The following is a 10831-nucleotide window of genomic DNA, read 5'->3' on the forward strand; positions in this document are numbered from 1 at the left end:
CGGCTTAGAACCGGGACTTCAAAACGTTTTGAACGCCACGGAGCATATAAAATGTTCCAAGAGTTGAAAATTGTATTTCAGACTCATGCCCGTGTCGAGAGGTATGAGACCTCTGACAAATACTTTGCCTATAAGATGGAGGAGAATAGCTCAGCTAGTGAGCATGTGCTCAGAATGTCTGAGTACTACAATCACTTGAATCAAGTGGCAGTTAATCTTCCAGATAAGATAGTGATTGATAGAGTTCTCTAGTCACTATCACCAAGTTACTAGAACTTCGTGATGAACTATAATATGCAAGGGATGACGAAAATTATTCCCAAGCTCTTCTCGATGCTGAAATCGACGAAGGTAGAAATCAAGAAAGAGCATCAAGTGTTGATGGTTGACAATACCACTAGTTTCAAGTAAAAGTGCAAGTAAAAGAAAGGGAACTTCGAGAAGAATGGCAAGCAAGTTGCCACTCCCATGAAGAAGCCCAAAACTAGACCCAAGCCTGAAACTGAGTGCTTCTACTGCAAAGGAAATGGTCACTGGAAGCGGAACTACCCCAAATACTTGGCGGATAAGAAGGATGGCAAAGTGAACAAATGTATATATGATATACGTGTTATTAATGTGTAAATTTACTAGTGTTCATAGCAACCCCTGGGTATTTGATACCGGTTCAGTTGCTGAGATTAGTAACTCAAAACAGGATTTACAGAATGAACAGAGACTAGTTAAGTGCGAAGTGACGATGTGTGTTGGAAGTGATTCCAAGATTGATACGATCACCATCGTACACTCCCTTTACCTTCGGGATTAGTGTTGAATGTAAAATAAATGTTATTTGGTGTTCGTGTTGAGCATGAATATGATTGGATCATGTTTATTGCAAAACGGTTATTCATTTAAGTTAGAGAATAATTGTTGTTCTGTTTACATGAATAAAACCTTCTATGGTCATACACCCAAGGTGAATGGTTTATTGAATCTCGATCGTAGTGATACACATATTCATAATATTGATGCCAAAAGATGCAAAGTTGATAATGTTTGTGCAACATATTTGTGGCACTGCCGTTTAAATCATAATGGTGTAAAGTGCATGAAGAAACTCCATGCATATGGGCTTTTGGAATCACTTGATTATGAATCATTTGATACTTGCGAACCATGCCTCATGGGCAAGATGACTAAAACTCCGTTCTCCGGAACAATGGAGTGAGCCAATAACTTACTGGAAATAATACATACCGATGTATGCGGTCCGATGAGTGTTGAGGCTCGCAGCGGGTATCATTATTTTCTGACCTTCACAGATGTTTTGAGCAGATATGGGTATATCTACTTAATGAAACACAACCCTGAAACATTTGAAAAGTTCAAAGAATTCCAGAGTGAAGTGGAGAATCATCGTAACAAGAAAATAAAGTTTCTACGATCTGACCGCGGAGGCAAATATTTGAGTTACGAGTTTGTCCGTCATTTGAAACAATGTGGAATAGTTTCACAACTCACGCCACCTGGAACACCACAACGTAATGGTGTGTCCGAACGTCGTAACCGTACTTTATTAGATATGGTGCGATCTATGATGTCTCTTACTGATTTACCAATATTGTTTTGGGGTTATGCATTAGAGACAGCTACACTCACTTTAAATAGGGCACCATCTAAATCCGTTGAGACGACACCGTATGAACTATGGTCTGGCAAGAAACCTAAGCTATCATTTCTTAAAGTTTGGGGTTGCGATGCTTATGTGAAAAAGCTTCAGCCTGATAAGCTCCAAACCAAATCGAAGAAACGCATCTTCATAGGATACCCAAAAGAAACTGTTGGGTACACCTTTTATCACAGATCCGAAGGCAAGATCTTTGTTGCTAAGAAAGGATCCTTTCTAGATAAGGAGTTTCTCTTGAAAGAAGTGAGTGGGAGGAAAGTAGAACTTGATGAGGTAATTGTACCTTCTCTCGAATTGGAAAGTAGCTCATCACAGAAAACCGTTCCCGTGATGCCTACACCAACTAGAGAGGAAGCTAATGATAATGATCATGAAACTTCGGATCAAGTTACTACCGAACCTCGTAGGTCAACCAGAGCACGTTCCGCACCAGAGTGGTACGGTAATCCTGTTCTGGAGGTCATGTTACTAGACCATGACGAACCTACGAGCTATGAGGAAGCGATGATGAGCCTAGCTGCAAAATGGCTTGAGGCCATGAAATATGAGATAGGATCCATGTATGAGAACAAAGTATGGACTTTGGTTGACTTGTGTGATGATCGGCAAGCCATAGAGAATAAATGGATCTTCAAGAAGAACACTAACGCTGATAGTAATGTTACTGTCTATAAGCTCGACTTGCTGCGAAAGGTTTTCAACAAGTTCAAGGAGTTGACTACGATGAGACTTTCTCACCCATAGCGATGCTTAAGTCTGTCCGAATCATGTTAGCAATTGCCGCATTTTATGGTTATAAATCTGGCAAATGGACGTCAAAACTGCATTCCTTAATGGATCGTAAAGAAGAGTTGTATATGATGCAACCAAAAGGTTTTGTCGATCCTAAAGGTGCTAACAAAGTGTGCAAACTCCAGCGATCCATCTATGGACTGGTGCAAGCATCTTGGAGTTGGAATATAAGCTTTGATAAGGTGATCAAAGCATATGGTTTTATACAGACTTATGGTGAAGCCTGTATTTACAAAAAAGTGAGTGGGAGCTCTGTAGCATTTCTGATATTATATGTGGATGACATATTGTTGATTGGAAATGATATAGAATTTATGGATAGCATAAAAGGATACTTGAATAAGAATTTTTCAATGAAAGACCTCGGTGAAGCTGCTTATATATTATGCATCAAGATCTATAAAGATAGATCAAGACGCTTGATAAGATTTTTCAATGAGTACATACCTTGACAAGATTTTGAAGGAGTTCGAAATGGATCAGTCAAAGGAGTTCTTGCCTGTATTGTAAGGTGTGAAGTTGAGTAAGACTCAAAGCCCGACCACGGTAGAAGATAGAGAGAGAATGAAAGTCATTCCCTGTGCCTGAGCCATAGGTTCTATAAAGTATGCCATGCTGTATACCAGACCTATTGTGTACCTTGCCACGTGTCTGGCAAAGGGGTACAATAGTGATCCAGGTGTGGATCACTAGATAGCGGTCAAAATTATCCTTAGTGGAATTAGGATATGTTTCTCGGTTATGGAGGTGACAATGAGTTCGTTGTAAAGGGTTACATCGATGCAAGCTTTGACACTGATCCGGATGACTCCAAGTCTCAATCTGGATACATATTGAAAGTGGGAGCAATTAGCTAGAGTAGCTCCATGCAGAGCATTGTAGACATAGAAATTTGCAAAATACATACGGATCTGAATGTGGCAGACCCGTTGACTAAACCTCTCTCACAAGAAAAACATGATCACACCTTAGTACTCTTTGAAGTGTTAACCACATGGAGATGTGAACTAGATTATTGACTCTAGTAAACCCTTTGGGTGTTGGTCACATGGCGACGTGAACTATGGGTGTTATTCACATGGCGATGTGAACTATTGGTGTTAATCACATGGCGATGTGAACTAGATTATTGAATCTAATGCAAGTGGGAGACTAAAGGAAATATTCCCTAGAGACAATAATAAAGTTGTTATTTTATATTTCCTTATTCATGATAAATGTTTATTATTCATGCTAGAATTGTATTGACCGGAAACCTGTGTGAATACATAGACAAAACACTAAGTCCCTAGTGAGCCTCTACTTGACTAGCTCGTTGATCAAAGATGGTTAAGGTTTCCTAACCATGGACATGAGTTGTCATTTGATAACGGGATCACATCATTAGGAGAATGATATGATGGACAAGACCCATCCGTTACCTTAGCATGTTGATCGTTCAGTTATATTGCTATTGCTTTCATGTATGTCAAATACATATTCCTTTGACTATGAGATCATGCAACTCCTCGGTACCGGAGGAATGCCTTGTGGGCTATCAAATGTCACAACGTAACTGGGTGATTATAAAGATGCTCTATAGGTATCTCTGAAGGAGTCTTGTTGGGTTGACGTGAATCGAGATTAGGATTTGTCACTCCGAGTATCGGAGAGGTATCTCTGGGCCCTCTTGGTAATGCATATCATAAGAAGCCTTGCAAGCAAAGTGACTAATGAGTTAGTTGCGGGATGATGTATTACGGAATGAGGAAAGAGACTTGCCGGTAACGAGATTGAACTAGGTATGAAGATACCGACAATTGAATCTCGGGCAAGTAACATACCGATGACAAAGGGAATAACGTATGTTTTCATAACGGTTCGACCGATAAAGATCTTCGTAGAATATGTAGGAGCCAATATGAGCATCCAGGTTCCGCTATTGGTTATTGACCGGAGAAGTGTGTCGGTCATGTCTACATAGTTCTCGAACCCGTAGGGTCCGCACACTTAACGTTCGATGGCGATTTTGTATTATATGAGTTTTGTGATTTGGTGACTGAATGTTGTTAGGAGTCCCGGACGAGATCACGGACATGATGAGGAGTCTCAAAATGGTCGGGAGGTAAAGATCGATATATAGGACGATGGTATTCGGACACCGAAAGTGTTTTGGGATGCACCGGGTACTTATCGGGTCACCGGAAGGGGTTCCGGGCACCCCCGGCAAAAGATATGGGCCTTATGGGCCAAGAGGGGAAACACACCAGCCACAAAGGGGCTGGTGCACCCCCCCATATGGGCTGGCCAAATGGGAGTGGAAAAGGGGAAGGAGGAAAGGAAAAAGGGAATAGGATTCCCCCTTCCCCCTCTTCCCTTCCTACTTTGAATAGGAATAGGAAAGTGGGAAGGCCGAATTGGGAGGACCCCAACTTGGGGCGCCCCCTTGGCTGCCTCTCCTCCCCTCCAACCTATATATATGTGGGGGGGGCACTGCTAGAACACACATCAAACATTGTTAGCCGAAGCCCTGCGCGTCATATCTTCGTAGTTTATGCCTTCGGTCATATCTTCGTAGTGCTTAGGCGAAGCCCTGCGTGAATCACTTCACCATCACCGTCACCACGCTGTCATGCTGACGGAACTCATCTACTCCCTCGACACTTTGCTGGATCAAGAGTTCGAGGGACGTCATCGAGCTGAACGTGTACAGAACTCGGAGGTGACGTACGTTCGGTGCTTGATTGGTCGGAACGAGAAGAAGTTCAACTACATCAACCGCATTGTCAAACGCTTCCGCTTTCGGTTACGAGGGTACGTAGACACACTCTCCCCCTCTCATTGCTATGCATCTCCTAGATAGATCTTGTGTGAGCATAGGAATTTTTTCTAAATTGCATGTTACGTTTCCCAACACCTCGCCACTAGGGCAAGGGTGCAATTCCATGTCGGAATTCATACGACCTATGGAGGAAATCAGTGCCGGCGCCCCATCCCGATCCATTTACGGATCAAGGGAGCGCGCACCTGCGGAGCAGGTAGGAGCCAGGCTCGGTCAAACAAGTATGGCAGTACGTGTCACAATGCATATGATTGGACGTTGATGACACCCGATGCCCGGTATGTCAAAACGCGGGTCTGAGGAGCAGCTCACCCCATGTGTTTTACCGACGAGGTGATGCAACACCAGTTTCCTGAGGGGTTTAAACCCATCAATATCGAACAGTACGATGGAACAACGGATCCCGCAGTATGGATAGAGGTCTTCCTCATGCACATCCACATGACTAGAGGCGACAACCTCCACGCCATCAAGTATTTACCCTTGAAGCTCAAAGGGTCGGCTCGATACTGGCTTAATAGCCTACCTGAGAACTTAGTCGGCAATTGGGAGGACATGGAGGATATTTTTCGAGCAAACTTCCAAGGAACCTATGTCCGACCTCTGGATGCCGACGACCTCGGCCATATTGTACAGGAACCACGGGAGTCGGCCAGAAATTCTGCAACCGGTTCTTGACGAAGAAGAACCAAATTGCGGACTGCCCGGATGCTGAGGCCATTGCAGCTTTCAAGCACAACATCCACGATGAGTGGCTCGCTAGAGAGCTCGGGCAGGAAAAACCCCGCACAATGGCCGCCCTCACACATCTGATGACTCGCTTTTGTGCAGGTGAGGATAGCAGGCTCGCCCGCCGTAGTAACCAAAACGGCAACTCGGGTACCACCGAGGTGTGCGACGGGAATGGTAAACCCCGGCGCCATAAAAGTAACAAGCGCCGCAATAGAGGACAGAGCAGCGACGCCGAGGAGGGGTGGTAAATGCCGGATTTAGCAACCAACACGGCGGTAAAAACCGGAAGCCCTTTCAAGGCAATAAGGACGACCCATCGATATTCGATATAATATTGGATAAACCATGTGTCATTCATGGCACCCCAAACAAACCCGCTACGCACTCGAACCAGAATTTCTGGGTGATCAAGCAAGTCGGCAACAGAGAGGCCGACAATGAGGGCACGGACCAGCCGTGTAATGAGGACGGTAACCAACCCATGCTAAGTAATGGAGGCCAGACAAGTTCCCTTTTGAGGTCAAGGGCATGAATATGATTTATGCTACTCACGTCACAAGGAAGAAGAGAAAATGCGCGCTTTGAGATGTTTACGCCGTAGAGCCAGCAGCGCCAACTTATAGCCAGTGGTCGGAAATCTCGATCACCTTCGACCGAAGTGACCACCCGACGAGAACCCGCCACGCCGGCACCGCAGATTTGGTACTCGACCCCATCATGGACGACTTCCATCTAACCTGAGTCCTCATGGACAGTTGTAGCAATCTCAACTTGATATACGCCGATACTATCAAGAAGATAAACATGGATCCGGCCAGAATCAAGCCCAGTACCACCACCTTTAAAGGTATCATACCAAGAGTTGAGACGCAATGCTCGGGCAGTGTCACCTTAGATGTGGTCTTTGGCACACTAGATAGCTTCTGAAGTGAAGAGTTAATCTTCGACATTGTACCCATGCAAAGTGGCTACCATGCGCTCCTCGGACGGACTTCCTTCGCCCAATTCCATGTCGTCCCTCACTATGATTATTTAAAGCTTAAGATGTCAGGGCCAAATGATGTCATTAAAGTTAATGGAACACGGAACGCTCTCGTAGAACCGAGGACCAGATGACGGCCTTTGTAGCCGAGGTACACGCGGTTGAGGGAGCATCCAGGGCGCAAGCAGTGTCAAGCGGCCAGAGTCACATGAAACGTTCAAGAAGTATGAACTTACTGTCGGATCATGCAACCGGTAACCCTAAATAGGGATACGAGCTCCACCGCCCCATTCTCATGGTCGAGGTTGTCATTAAAAATCCCATGGGCGGTGGTGTAGCTGATCATATAGAAGCACAGTTCAGGTAAACTGATAAGTGCATACATACCCCCGACGACCAACTCGAACCTGACCATTACAACATAGGGTATTCAGTCGGGAGTTGATTAAATACGGCATGTAAAGCCTAGATTGATAAACCTCCGCTATAAATTCGCTCTTTAAAAAGCGATGTTCATATCAAATGAACTTAAGAGCCGACGGGTCCCTCTACAAGCGGAGATGACTTTCCTCAGATTCGACGAGGAACTGGTGTTTGACAGCACGAAGGACCAGCGCCAGCAGGATATTGAAGGACATCACACCCTCCCTTAAGTGATTAGTTATGTTCCATTTGTTATCTATCATATGCATCCTCATGTTGTAATTCAAACTGGTTCCATCCTTTTTTTAATAAGGAGAGGGCCCGATGTCAATCCCCTTTCTGTCCTTCTATTAAAGCATGAGTCTAAGCGATACAAAGGATGCATGCCCTTAAAGCATCATCAAACCTTACAGGGGTTGTAGAATCAAGCCAACACCCCGCAGCTTCCGAGGCACCCCAGAAAAGTCACCGGCCCTGTCTCCTCGGTATTTCGCATTATATGCATTAGTTTTGAGTTGTGTCTTTGGTCAATGGCTGGTTTGCCCGGCTCCTGTGCTTACCTCTTACGTTCCCGCTTTGTTTGGCTAGGAGGTAAAGGGAGAACCACTGCGATTGCTACTTCTGGTTTAACCGGTTAAGTACCTCAGTTGGAGAAAGTCGAAAGCCGACTGTCACAACAAGTGTAAACTGGTCGGCGAACCGACGAAAGTGTTAAACTATATACGACCGACAGCAGTTGTCCGCGTAAAATGAAAGGCTTTTTCTTCTCAAGAAAGCCAACTATGGGTGGTTCCACCATAGACATTCCGATGACTCGACATATACCATGGGCTATTAAATTGCCCCCACTAAAATACTCCTGCGACTAAGTGTATGTTTTAGCCTTATGGTCTGATTGCCTTGTTTCTCCCAGCACAACTGCCCACGGGCGCCGAGACTTCGGTTGACAGTTAAAATCAGGAATGAAACACCCTAAGTATATTCTACGAAGGGGCAGAAGCTGTCGACTGGCCAACTACATCTTTGACGAGTCGCAGGTGAGTCAAAATGAAAGCATAAAAGTTACAAACGGAATAAGTAAATTTCATTTTACAATTACGAACGTTGGGTATATATCTCGGCGTGTATTTACAGAATACAAATATAGGTGCTAATGATCTTTTAAAATCACCTGTTTGCTACATTTCCCTTCGGATGTCCAAGCTGCTGGCATGACCTGCTCATAGTAGTCAGCATCCAATCGTCTCTTTCCTTCCGGGCGGTGTCATGAGATCGGCTCTATATCCAACCTTGGCCACCAAGTCTGCACAACTGCAAATGCCTCCTGGGCTCTTTGGGAACGTAGTAATTTCAAAAAAAATCCTACGCACACGCAAGATCATGGTGATGCATAGCAACGAGAGGGAAGAGTGTAGTCCACGTACCCTCGTCGACCGTAAGCGGAAGCGTTATGACAATGCAGTTGATGTAGTCGTACGTCTTCACGATCCGACCGATCCTAGTACCGAAAGTACGGCACCTCCGTGTTATGCACACGTTCGGCTCGGGGACGTCCCACGAACTCTTGATCCAGCTGAGTGTCGAGGGAGAGCTTCATCAGCACGACGGTGTGATGACGATGATGATGAAGCTACTGGCGCAGGGCTTCGCCTAAGCACTGCAACGATATGACCGAGGTGGATTATGGTGGAGGGGGAGCTTCGTCAGCACGACGGTGTGATGACGATGATGATGAAGCTACTGGCGCAGGGCTTCGCCTAAGCACTGCGACGATATGACCTAGTAGGAGTAGGACTCCCCCTTTCCTAGTCCAACTAGGAGGAGGAAGGGGGAAGGAAGGAGAGGGAGAGAGGGAGGGAAAGAGGGGGCGCTGCCCCCCTCCTTGTCCAATTCAGACTCCTCAAGGGGGGGTAGCCCTATGGCCCCCTCCTCTCTCTCTCACAAGGTCCATGTTGGCCCATTAGCCCCCCCCCAGGGGGAGGGGTTCCGATAACCCCCCGGCACTCCGATAATTATGGTGACCCCTGGAACTCATCCGGTTTCCGAATATGGTCAACCAATATATCAATCTTTATGTCTCGACCATTTCGAGACTCCTCATCATGTCTGTGATCATATCCGGGACTCCGAACTATCTTCGGTACATCATAACACATAAACTCATAATACCGATCGTCACCGAACGTTAAGCGTGCGGACCCTACGGGTTCGAGAACTATGTAGACATGACCGAGACACGTCTTTGGTTAATAACCAATAGCGGAACCTGGATGTTCATATTGGCTCCCACATATTCTATGAAGATCCTTATCGGTCAAACCGCATAACGATATACATTGTTCCCTTTGTCATCGGTATGTTACTTGCCCGAGATTCGATCGTCGGTATCTCAATACCTAGTTCAATCTCGTTACCGGCAAATCTCTTTACTCGTTCTGTAATGCATCATCCCACAACTAACTCATTAGTCACATTTCTTGCAAGGCTTATAGTGATGTGCATTACCGAGAGGGCCCAGAGATACCTCTCCGTTAAACAGAGTGACAAATCCTAATCTCGATCTATGCCAACTCAACAAGTACCATTGGAGACACCTGTAGAGCACCTTTATAATCACCTAGTTACGTTGTGACATTTGGTAGCACACTAAGTGTTCCTCCGGTATTCGGGAGTTGCATAATCTCATAGTCATAGGAACATGTATAAGTCATGAAGAAAGCAATAGCAATATACTAAACGATCAAGTGCTAAGCTAACGGAATGGGTCAAGTCAATCACATCATTCTCTAATGATGTGATCCCGTTAATCAAATGACAACTCATGTCTATGTCTAGGAAACTTAACCATCTTTGATTCAACGAGCTAGTCAAGTAGAGGCATACTAGTCACACTCTGTTTGTCTATGTATTCACACATGTACTAAGTTTCCGGTTAATACAATACTAGCATGAATAATAAACATTTATCATGATATAAGGAAATATAAATAACAACTTTATTATTGCCTCTAGGGAATATTTCCTTCAGTCTCCCACTTGCACTAGAGTCAATAATCTAGATTACACAATAATGATTCTAACACCCATGGAGTCTTGGTGCTGATCATGTTTTTTCTCGTGAGAGAGGCTTAGTCAACGGGTCTACAACATCTGGATCCATATATACCTTGCAAATCTCTATGTCTCCCTCCTTGACTTGATCGCGGTTGGAATTGAAGCGTCTCTTAATGTGCTTGGTTCTTTTGTGAAATCTGGATTCCTTTGCCAAGGGAATTGCACCAGTATTGTCACCAAAAGATTTTCATTGGACCCGATGCACTAGGTATGACACCTAGATCAGATATGAACTCCTTCATCCAGACTCCTTCATTTGCTGCTTCCGAAGCAGCTATGTACTCTGCTTCACACATAG

This window comes from Aegilops tauschii, chromosome 5 (genome assembly GCF_002575655.3).
Source record: "Aegilops tauschii subsp. strangulata cultivar AL8/78 chromosome 5, Aet v6.0, whole genome shotgun sequence".
In the NCBI taxonomy this organism is placed as follows: domain Eukaryota; kingdom Viridiplantae; phylum Streptophyta; class Magnoliopsida; order Poales; family Poaceae; genus Aegilops; species Aegilops tauschii.